A 12,438-nucleotide genomic window follows, 5' to 3' on the forward strand; every position below is an offset into this window, starting at 1 on the left:
CCACTTTTCGCAATGATGCCGGCCTCCCCTCGTACGCCGATTTCTCCCACACTGCTGCAAATGGATGTTTTGCATAAACATGCATTTGCAGCCTAGGGGACGAGGACCACATCATTCGTTGGTCGCCGACCATCGAATGATGTGGAACGAGCATGCAAATCTAAGCCGCGTCACTGCCTCATTACCATGGGAACACTCAGCGTTTCTATGGGAACACCCATGAAATGCTGGGCGTTCCCATGGGTGCGTCCATCCGCCGCCGCCCCATCGCCCCACGCCCGCACTGATTGGTGCAAATGGGATGGCGAACTTGTAGTTTGCTGTGCCCATTTGCACCCAGCGTATGCACATGAGTAGAAATGCAAAACATCGCTCCCATGCAAGTCTACACAGGGGAGCGTGGAAACCAGAATCAGACCCTATATCTGTTGCCGGCGCAATGGTCGTCCTCTCCTCTTCTGGTCTGTCCCATCTCCGTCGCTGGCAGCCGCTAGGGATAGAGCGCCCTGGGTTCTCATTGCGCATAATTTAGACAGAACAGATCACTATAAATTATTATATAGATGATGATCCCCAATAACACACTTCTACTCTTACAGTTACAGCGCACTGAAAGCATTAAATTCAAACAGCCGTAACTGTTTGAGTGGAAATGTAATGTATTCAACCTACTTCTTCTCCCCATTTCTGTCGTTTCGGTGGCATAGATGCAAGCTGTCAGCAGTGCTAAAATGCATTTAATCTTTAACGTTTTATAAAACAAAAACAATATGAAAAGTTCTAAAAAAGAAAAAAGGACAAAAACAGAAAAAGCCCTCACTCGCTGTTCTGCATGCCAGTGTATGTACTATTTATGGTGTGTTTATTTATTCCCTTATCACATTAGCAGACCAGTGAAGGTATCAATTGTAATTAGTCACACTAATAGTTCCGTGAGAAGCGGCAATGTAAGCGCTCGGAATATCATGTCTTCAGCCAACTATTTGATGTTTAAAAGCCAACAAAAACCAAGAGTACAAGAAAGTGATGATTTGATGTAAAATGAAATTAAAGGACAGACAGTCTTTTCTCCTAGCGATAAGGCAGCATCTGTGCACATTTGGGCCGATGATGAATGTTTTGGCGATCACCTTTCCCTTATGTAAGTGTACACGTTAGTTATTGTGGGGCAGAGGTATTAAGGGCGAGATGTATCAAATGGAAAATGCGGTAAAACCCCGGTTTTACCGCATTTTCCAATGTATCAAAAATTATACCGCACTGAAGGGTATCGCCACCTTTGGGTGGCGATACCCTATAGAAGCCTATGGGCTTCTTTTCGCCGCCCGCCGCCGCCGACACAAACCCGCCGCCTTGCCGACCCCCCCTCTGGCTTACCTTCCTGAAGGGTCCTCCTGGACCCCAGAAGGTAAGCCCTGCCTCCCCCTAGTGAAGCAGCCGGACATCCTTCCGGCTGCAGGGGGGAGGAGGAAGCGCCGGGGACAGCATGCATAGCTGTCCCCTGCGTGAGGGGAGAGCATGGCGGCAGGGAGGTGACGGAGACCCCACACCACATTCCAGGTATCGCGTGGGGCCTCCGTCACCGCACCGCGATGCCAGCCGCATATGTTAGTACATATGCGGCAGCACCGCGGCGTGGGGGCGGCGAAGGGCGGCGATGTATTTTAATACATCCCGCCCTAAGCCTGGAGAAGAGAGTGGAGATAAAGTAGAAAGTGATAACCGCACCAGCCAATCAGCTATGTTTGAAAAATGACAGTTAGACCTCTTTTCCACTATGCAAGCCGGGTCGCACCCAGGAATTTGTACCCGGGTGTGACCTGACTTGCAAACCCTTTCGCACGGCAATCCGACCTGGCATAAAGCCAGGCGGTTGATATCATCGGGAGGCATAGCCAGGGCGGCGCTGGGAGATGTGAGCATCTCCCAGCAGCGGCTTCTGTATTGCAGTGAACGGGTCCCGAGTCGCATCGACACGGGTTACCCGTTTACGCTGCCCCAGGACCCAGAAGCATCCTGGGTCCAACCCAGGTAATTACCCGGTTTGGATTCGATTTTGCTCTTCCACTATCGAAAACCTGGGTCGATGTTCGTCCCCGCACATCAACATGGGTTATTTTAGCCAGTGGAAAAGGGGTATAAGGAGTTGATTGGCTGGTGTGTTATCCCCTTCCACGTTATCTCTTCATCAGGCATAATATATCTGCCCCTGTATCATATGAAAAAGTTAGTATGTAGTGCTTTAGGTGGAAGAAACTCCTTGGGGTTCATGTAGTAGTCTGAGATTTGCAGTCACCCGCGACTGCAGGATGTTTTAAAGGGGCAATCATTCAAATAGGCAAAATCTGGTCAGAGTCACCAGGAAGCCACCAATGGCAGTTATTCACATTTACCCCCTTGGCATAGCTAGTTGTAATAAAAAAAAGGAACCTTAATATGTCTTTTAACCCGATCTCCTTAATAAAGAAACCAAAGTGTTGTTAAAGGGCTGAAATGATAGGTGAATTGTCAGGTAGGTGTAAAAAGATGAGATTAGCTTCTCTCTGCGTGTTTTATTTTAGGACAAAAGAAGGTTACGGCTGTATATGATAAAATGACTTTGATTTCCTTAAGTGGTTTGAATTTTTTTTATGGGGTGATGCTGAAAACCGCCGGCTATTACTCCCACTAGCGTACACTGAAATATAATTATTTAATTTAGGGAATAGCAAAGGCAGCATACTGTAGGTAGCTTTACTCTTCCATCCACAGACTTTAACCGCAGAAACAATATTTATTTCAAGCGTTTAATGAAATGCATATGTTTCTATTGTGTTATATCATGCTGTGTGCATCCAATATATAACAATGCTACAACCATACACATAGTCAAGTTTGCTTGAGAAGAAGATTTATGAAACCTTTCAAACAGGACACATGGAGGTGTTGCCCAGTACAACCCAATAGATTTTAGCAAGCATTTTAAATGATATATTAGATAAATGAAAGCAAGTATATGAGTGGTCATCTATTCCAAAGAAAGAAAACCGCCGCTGGTGTACCACTGACCTAATGACCGCTGATGCACAGGAGACTCCTGTAAGCCAACGGGCATTGGGAGCCAACTTATAGAAGAGGATGGATAAGCAAGACGCACACAGCAGCAGTTGCTGATCCCTGGGTATTGCTACCAGCACACATATAACATACAACATCAAATGTATGTTTATATGTGCTGACCGGCTCTCCCCTGCAATGTGTGGTCAGAGCTGCAGTCCAGGGGCAGCAGCTGCCACTATTCCTTTCTAATAAGAGATATGCAATACAGTATGCCACTGATCAGGATGTCGCTTCCTAGCCTACATCATGCATCCTCTATGAGACAGTGATACATATCAGTAAGGGGATACACAAGATATTCCAACAGTCAGACCATGATAAAAAGAATCCCAATAGGGGCTCAGTAAGTGACCTCCCCTCTCCTATTCCCCTAACTCACTTTGCTTTCAACCTAACCCTTCCCCCCACAGCTTGATCCTAGCCCTATCAGCTAGTGCCTAAGTCTAACCAGAATACCGTGCCTCCTATATCTAACCCCCTGCCCTGCAACCTAACCCTTCCCTTCTCTTCCCTAAATCTAACCTTCCCTCCCTACATCCTACCCCTAAACTCCCCTTCCCCCAGCATCCTAACACTAATCTCCACCCCCCCCCCCCCTCCAGTGCCTAAACCTAACCCTCCCCCCTTTGCTGACCTAACCCGCTCTGGCATTCTTACGTTCAGGATTCCGGCTGACGATTTCCGGCATCCTAAGCCATTTTCATAGGTCGGACTCTGGTTTTCTAACCACCAGGATTATATCCGCATCCAATAAGAAAGCGCCTTGACTATAGAGTATGCAACCTAAGTTGTTAAAATACAGTGTTGCTTGTGCCCATTAAGGTTACCCAGTTGCTGCACTACTTATGTTCCCCTGATGACCTCTCCTGAGAAAAATTAGGCACCATTGCTATTGGGCCATCTTTGAAAGTGGCCAGGGGACCTTTATTTTATTCAGTCTCTTCTGTTGCCTCGTCAGAGGTATTGCTGCTATTAAATGCTGCTATATCATAGGGGACTATTAGAGACTGTAAATACAAGTCAGGGAATTTCACAAGATTGTAATAAGATTGTAAAAAAAAGTGACAGGAGTCAATGAGAGAGGGCAAATGGTTTAACTCACTGACAGATTGGAGTTTCCATATGGGCTGAAAAGAATGCAAATGCAACCAAATGACTGTTGCTAAAGAGGTATAAGTGAATGGATATTAACATAACAGTAGTCCCTCCCACTGAGCAATATACAGTAGATGAAGGTTAAAAACGTGCAAGCACCAACATGAAGTCATTCAATTTAGAATTGCCTGAGTGATGCAGAAACATTCTGCTACAAGAAAGCCACTCAGCTGGGGATGATGCTTGATTGGGTTATGATTAGGTGTCTAAGAAAACAATAACATATGGATAAAACCAGTGCTATCAGACTATTAGGCAACCATATGCTCCCCTGGTATCATCATCATCATCCAAGGAGACACACCCTTCATCAGAGAAGATATATTGCAACACTGAAGATGAATGATACTTTAGAACCCATTGATGAAGTTGTGAAATATTGGCTAGATGTCCTATAGACTGTAAGCTTGCAAGCAGGGCCCTCTGTGAATAGCGCCAGGAGGGAGCTCTGAGAGCTATTCAGATCGGTACGCTTTTAAGTCCAACTAGTTACAAAACTTGTGCAGTGCAAACATCACCATGGCGGGGAACTTAAGTTGGAGAATGCCGGCTCTCAAGACTAAACACCCTCAAGTACCGGCATTCTCTGACATAACAGCCCTCTGATTTTAATAGCACCGGGAGATCCCCCACCAACTCTATTCACACCTAAATTGAATCAACCCCTTTGCCTGTTATTACCCACTTTTGTTTCATTACCGCTTTCTCCCAATTGTAAAATGCAATGGGATAAGCTAGTGCTATATAACATAATGAATACAATAATTATCATTATCATCATGAGAGTGTCAAATGGACCCCAACAATTACTTTTTTTATCATTGTATTAGCCCTCCGTTACCGAGTGGGCTGGATTAAGGGTTGCACGGGCCTAAGGCTTAAAATGATTAAGGGCCTGTTGTGAGAAGCAAATGACCTGTGATTAGTGCTGTGTTTGTACAGTCAATGCTATGTGGGCACGTACAACCTTTAAGGTGACCATACACTACTGCCATGTTTCGCAGCAGTGTATGGCCATCCGACCTCCCCTGAGCCGCCCGGGACCTTCCCAGGTGGCAAGATCGCATGCGATATATCGCATGTGGTCCTTTCACATGCAATGTATCGCATGTGACCCCCGTTCCCCTCCGCCGGGAGAGGGGCTTAGTTGGAGGACGAATGGACAGCAGGTCTGACCTCCGTCTCAGGTCCGATGCGCACGGGACATACTCATCGGACCCGAGGGGGATGTCAAACACATCCGATTTCGGCTGAATTGTCGGCACGATCCGTCGGTATCTTGTCAATTCGGCCTAAATCAGACTAGTGGACTAGGGCACCTTTACACTATCGATTTAAGTACACTTCCTAAATACACTACATATAAGTAGAAACGTTTTGTGAGAAAAATAGACATACTATATTAATAACTATGGTTTATGACTGACCGGGTGACCGTTGATATGATCATGGGCCTACTTTTATCTGTAAGGCCAGCAGCTGTAGTTCCATCCACCCCATTGTTAATCTGGTCCTGTAAAAACATATTTGGTGACCTGTCTACTTCTAATGCTGGGTACAAACCAGGATGATATGGCCCAAAACAAGCCAATTTAGATACAATCTCGACCGATTGCATGTAAATCGTCCATGTTTTGGGCCATTTCGCTGCCCTTTTGATGCGATCCCGATCCAATGCGCGGCCCTGCAGGTCGTTGGGTCTTTTCTGAGATCCTACCTGCTGCAGGTAGGATCTCAGAAATGACCATTGTAGTGGGTGCGGGTAGCGATCAAATCAGGGGCTTTTCCTGTGCCGGTCAGCGGTGGGTCGGTGGCTCCTTCAGCTCGTGAGTGGGTCGTATATTCCTGTGACCACCCGCTCACGACCAGGATCGTCCTGGTGTGTACCCAGCATTAGTAAGTGGTGATTATGTCTACTCAACCAAACGGCACTCAGTGGGGTTAATTTACTGAAATGGGACTTCTGTTGAAGATGGAATGTTGCTATAGGCAACCACCAGATTCTATCTATTATCTTTTAAAAGGTACAAAATAAATAAGAAGTAGATTTTGATTGGCTGCCCAATCAAACCTGCCCTGCATTAGAAGCATTACATACCCGAAAAGGGGATATAGCACACCTACTGTAGCATGGCTTGTCCGCACCCTCTGGGAATGAATGTCCAGTTTAGGGATTTGTAAAAGTTGGGAGTAAAGTGTTGCTTATGCAAAATAAGAATATGGACCCATGTCCAACTTAAATTACCCCTTTTTTTTTTCAAATATATTTATTGGATTTTAATACATTACAAATGTCAGAAAGAACATACGCAGTATTATCAAAAAGCCTATGATATCAGAAATAACATGCGTAAGTACATAATGTTAAAAAGGTTTGTGAACAATTGAAAAATCAAGCAAGGCCTTAATTGTACAGGTAGAGGAAAATAGACGTTTGCAATGATATTTAAATGACCCCTTTATGAACAACTGTACACTCTATGACTGGGTTTTTCTCCTTCTGACATGGATAAAATACAGTCCGTGCTAACCAGTTGTTATCTTCAACGGGCGTGCCAAATGGCAAAATCAACACAAAAACAGTATATCCAAGCGTACCGTAAATGGACATACAGCCAATTCATTTACCTTTCTACCAGCTTAATGTAACCACTGCAGTTAGTATGTACAATAAAATGTATTAAATATTTCCCAGACATATTATGCCATAATGTTTATAGTGCTCTGCCTAATATAAAGCACAGTTGGGCTTAATTAGAAAGTGATTGTACTATCTATCACAGACTTGCATTAGGCATCTGGATGTCATAAGCATTACATTGAATAGGTAGTTACAATGAAATAATCTTTTTTATTGAATAGATTTTATTCCTATACCTTCATCAATTAAACATTGGCTCAAATATTATGTTTTTACAAACTCGTTTGGCACTTTGGAAAGTAATTCGATTGTCATATGTTTTAGTGGATGGTATGCTCGAAACATCTTCAGATTCACAAAACAGTGTCGTCTTCGTCGTCCCCCCAACAATCGAATTCATAAAGAATTCCATGTCCTAAATAATAAATGGCAAACGTTGCACCTCACCTCTGTAAGTCACCAGTGCTGACATTAACCCTGAATTTGTCAAAATAGGTGTGAGCATTACCAAGCAAACATTTATATTCCTCGTAATGACCGGTAATGTTTACCTTATATCGGAAATATAATCTTTTTTTTTAGACATTTTTTTATTTGAATTAATATAACAAATGTGAGCGATGCTGGCCTTTTTTAACGGATATTTTAAAAATCTCTCAGAGATGTTAGCATTTAACGGGTTAATGATATGTTGTTCTGTCATTTTGATGAACTGGTAACTAGTACAATGAAAGTAGAAGTCTTTAAAGTTCTTAAATACCTTGGGGAATCATTATTATAATTTATTATTACTATTATTTGAAATAATATAGATGAGTAAGTTTCTATTGTTCTGTATACCACTAAAAATGTTATCTGTCCATTTTTTTCTTTAATGCACTTGCTTATAATGCATTTGTACAAAAATGAAAGAGTTTGGGACTTTTGAAGAAAGGAAACAGACATGTGCTCTTCTGCTGCTTATTAGGGAGGACATAATGGGATCAAGCCTATTAATTGCAAAGGGTGCGAGGTGCTGTTGCCACAGCATTTAAACGCCAGAAACGGTACACGTTTTTTGCGCCATTCACAGACTGCTTTCACCTGAATTCACTCCAAATAATTTTGTGCAAATCTCAGTTGCTGTAAAATGTGGACACTGGCACCAAGATTCAATGCAAATAATAAAATCAATTAAAAAAAGTGAGTGTGCCCGCCCCCAAAAAAAGGGTGGGGGGTAAGGGCTTTTGTGCAGTTCCCCCTCCTCTCTAGCACTAGGTGTTGCACAGGACTCTGGGAAAATGACCACTGTGCCATATTCCCAGAGACCTATGTACCATCTAGTGCTCAGAGTCACTGTCACTGCCGCTGCTGCTGGACTCTGGACATATAAGTGCTGAAAAAAAAGGTGCAGGGTGTGCGGTGTTGGCACCTCGGGAACCACACACTGCATGCATTTTAGATATGCCACTTCAGAGGCGGAACTACAATTGGTTCAGCAGGAGCAGTGCACCGGGCCCACTGCTGCACCACCCCGGGCCCACTGCTGCACCTGTTACCCACTTTTTTTCCGGGTCATGTTAGAAGATATCTATTATGTACATTAGATCTAAACTAATAGTGTAATAATGTCTGGGTACTGTTATAGCTCCACCTAATTGTGGAGCCCAGTGTACAGTATCCCCTGCGTCCCCCCTTAAACAATTGGACTGTACTGGAGTACAACAGGTGAGGCTCTGCCTTTCCTGCCTACCCTGACCACATGACACTGCTCAGATGACGATAGCTAACAGGGTCAAGCTCTGAAAAGCTAAGACCTCAGAATTCTGGGATCCTAATGCAGAATATATCATAATATGTGTGTAAATATCTCCTGCGTTCAGGTTTGACATCAGATATTATGAGGTTGGTGCTGCACGAATTGGCAGTGCCCTCCACCACCACCCCTCACTTCCATTCCCCCTGCAGCCCTCACAACTTACCGTGCAGGGCGCCAGTTGCCAGTTTGTAGAACATTAAGTGGTGCCACTAGGCACAAAAGTGGCAAGCCAGGACCACAGCAGCAGCACAAGGAAAGAGCCTGGAGTAGGCAGCCATAGATGGTCTGCGCAGGTGATATTTCAAATTGCTAGCGTCTGCTACTGATTGGCTGCCAGCCCCTGAGCTCTGACTGGACCGCGGCCGACTCAAAGTTTAAAATGCCAACAGCACTGTCCTCTATGTCAACCTGCGGTGCGCATCAACTCACACTTCTGCCCCCTCAAAGTCCAGGCCCAGGACTGGAGTCTCCACTAATGACCAATACCACCAACACCGTAATTTACCTTGGTCATGCAAATATCATTTAAACACGTTCATCAGTCGAAGAGATTAGATTGCTCTAATGCTGAAAACATCATCACTTTTATTTAGCCCATCTATCCCTAGAAATACCACAATAAGTGTTTATAAAGTAATTCAAAACCACAATAAGTGAAATATAAAGTAATATAAAAAACAAAACCACAAAACAAAATAACAAAATGAACAAGTGGCTAATTTGAATGAAACGGTAGCGGTTTAACCCAGAAACAAGAAAGAAGAGTCATTTAACCAATTTACTGCCAGCTTGGCTGCAGCCGGAAGGTAATTTTCAGACATAATTTACTCTTTATTTTTTGTGAGGCAGATCTAGGGAAGCAGCAGATATTTTTAGTCTTTACATTTTTGTGCTAGATCAGCTCTGCCTTCTTTCCCTTCATAGTAGATTAGTCTGTTACCGCCTTGCAATCCACATCACATCATAACTAACACCATCTCTTAAACAATTGTGCACTGTTGAGGTGAAGCTTTTGTAATAGAGGAGACATATAATAGTGGTTAGGATAATACTAATTCACAGCTCAGTGTTGTGAATGGCTACACATACTGCAGTACAGACCTAGTTTATGATAGCTGCTTTCTCTCATTTAAAAGCTGTCTTATCACTGAGTCTCATCTAAATACAGACATTAAAAGATATCTCTTCCGTCCCTTTATCTCCAAATTTAAAAAGTAAAGTACAATAAGAAGTGTTTTTATGTCTTTTTCCAATTAAAAAGAGTTTTTTTTTTTTTTTTTTTTTGCTCTCTTGCATTTAATCTTTAGGCATTTTATTAAACAGATACAATCATACGGTACTATATACAGTATATACGTTTAATTGTTTCTTTTAAAAGGGAAAGAGAAGGAAATAATGTTTTAATTTAAATAATGCAGGCAATTCTCTCCGGTCTCTTTCTCTTCAGGAATACGATTGTTTGCACAAATACTGTGATGGATCTTTAGCAAATTTTTCTTACCCAAATGTTTTGATGAGTTTATTATGTCATGCACGGCTGAATATTCCCACATCGCAAGTTCTGACCAAACTAATGCTGCATTCAGACATGTGACCAGGGCCGCCAATAGGGGGGTGCTGTGGGTACAGCTGGCCCGGGCAGCTCATTTGTCCACCGCAACCCCCCCTGACTGCCTCCACTGTGCTCAGTTCGTTGAACAAAGCAGGTCCTGGAGCGCAGGCTTATTCAACAGAGGATGCCAGCGGCCAATAAAAATGCTGCACTGGCTTTTGAGCTCAGAAATTACAGGTTGATGCATGTTCACATCCAACAACGTGGTATATAGCTGCATGTGTGAAAGGGTAAAGGTCTAAAAGTAATTTAAACCATTAACCCCAAATGCACCCTGTTGTAAATTGGCTATAATACGGTACATCCTCCCTCTTAACTGGGGCCTTTATGTTATTTACCTTGCAATACCTTCCCCTTATCTCTGTCTGATAAAACAGGAGAATTGAAGACAGCTACCTAGGGTGCAACTTCCTATGTAGAGTTATAAATAGTCTACTGGGCCCCACATATAAGAAAATACATTACCACTTCTCAGGTTTTCCAAGAATAGCTGCCCATTCTGGGGTCTAAAGGTGGCCTCAGTTAATGATTGGCTATCACTTAGTCAACTCCCCAAAATGATTGTCCTTGGAAGCCTGATGTACAGTGCTCTCTTAGATATTCTATTTATTTTTCTATATGTATTTCTCAATTTTCCATTTCTTTTTTCACTTGGTTTGATATTTTATATGTGCTCTATCCTGAATGATCTATACAAAATGTTGTTGTCTTTTAGTTCCCACTCTATGGCCCTTATTCTGGTCTGTGCGGCCGGAGCCGCATACGTTGCTCCGGCCGCACAAACCAATCCCCGCCTACAATACGGATCGCCACGGCCGTCCGTACGCGGACGGCTGGCGATCCGCATGAAAATGGTGGGGCGTACGCCTCCACCATGGTGGGAGCTGCCCCCTGCATTCGATGGTCGGCGACCATCGAAGGCAGGGCCGCACGCTCCCCCCGCTCACGCAAGCTTAGACCACACGGACAATCGTCCGTGTGAAAGCTTGTATGGGGGCTGAGAGCTGACATCCGGCGATGTCAGCTTTCCGCCCCCATCACTGGCGTCATAGCCTCATTACCATGCATACGCCCCGCGTTTGCATGGGAACGCCCATGAAACGCTGGGCGTATTCATAGGTAAATGAGGCTATTAAGCCCCTCACGCCCCTATACGCCCCCTTTGCGGCGTAAAAATTTTTTGTGCGGCGATTTCCCCTGCACATGCGCAGAGTGACCTCTGCGCATGTGCAGAGCGAAAACATCGGCGGTACGGCCGCACGCGGGCCGTACCGCACAGATCTGAATAAGGGCCTATGGCGGGAATTCAATTGTTATTGGGGTGCCTCAGCTTAATGGGTACCATTCAGAGCAATTTAATTGTTCTTCCCATGGGAAGCGAGTACAGTAATTTTCTAGAAGTACTTGGTTAAGCTACAGAAAGCAGTTTCTAAAGCCTTAGTACTACTTTGGCTAAATACGAAAGTGGCAACTTGTCACACACTTCATAAAGGGGAAGATTAATGCCCAAGGGGCTATTGCTGCACACTAGCCCCTTGGGCATTAATCTTCCCCTTTATGAAGTGTGTGACAAGTTGCCCAATCAGCTTGCTGCACACTACTGTCAATGGTAGGCACCACTACAGGTGATGGCGGGCACCATCTTCCCAGTGATATTTGGGATGATGCGCATAAGCATACTTTAAGTGAGCAAAATTAGAATGTCTGCTTGTTCCTAGTGGTGCCATCTTTCTTAATATATCAAGCTGATGCTTCTTAGAGTTGGAGGACTGACTTGCTGTTATCGGCTATGATTCATAATCGGCCTGCCCAAGCCTTGCAGTGATGATGGAGGTTCTAAAGCCTGGGCTGCCACACTGATGATGATGATAATGATGATGATGAATATTCTGCTGAAGATGAAGAGTACAACTCTGCATATAGTCAGAAATGCACTACTATATATTTCTGTGCATCTATTTTCCCTCTACAAGCGTGCCAAAAGTTTTTAGAATGACACAATTAATTTTTACAACATCATTACAATGAATCTAATTCCAAAAACAGCATTACCACTGCATTTCAGCACTGCCACAAAAAGGACCAGCTGACATCATGTTAGTGATTTTCTCGGTAACACAGGTGAGAGTGTTA

At 43.8% G+C, this 12,438-nt stretch overlaps 1 protein-coding gene across 3 annotated transcripts in view; it reads left to right on the plus strand.

Annotated features, from left to right (window-relative positions):
- PPARGC1A (PPARG coactivator 1 alpha) overlaps positions 1-12,438 on the plus strand; it is a 1,315,783-nt gene that overhangs the window by 1,147,570 nt on the left and 155,775 nt on the right. The window lies entirely within an intron of this gene.

The sequence above is a fragment of the Crinia signifera genome, chromosome 1, assembly GCF_055691185.1.
Source record: "Crinia signifera chromosome 1, ASM5569118v1, whole genome shotgun sequence".
NCBI classification, from domain to species: Eukaryota; Metazoa; Chordata; class Amphibia; order Anura; family Myobatrachidae; genus Crinia; species Crinia signifera.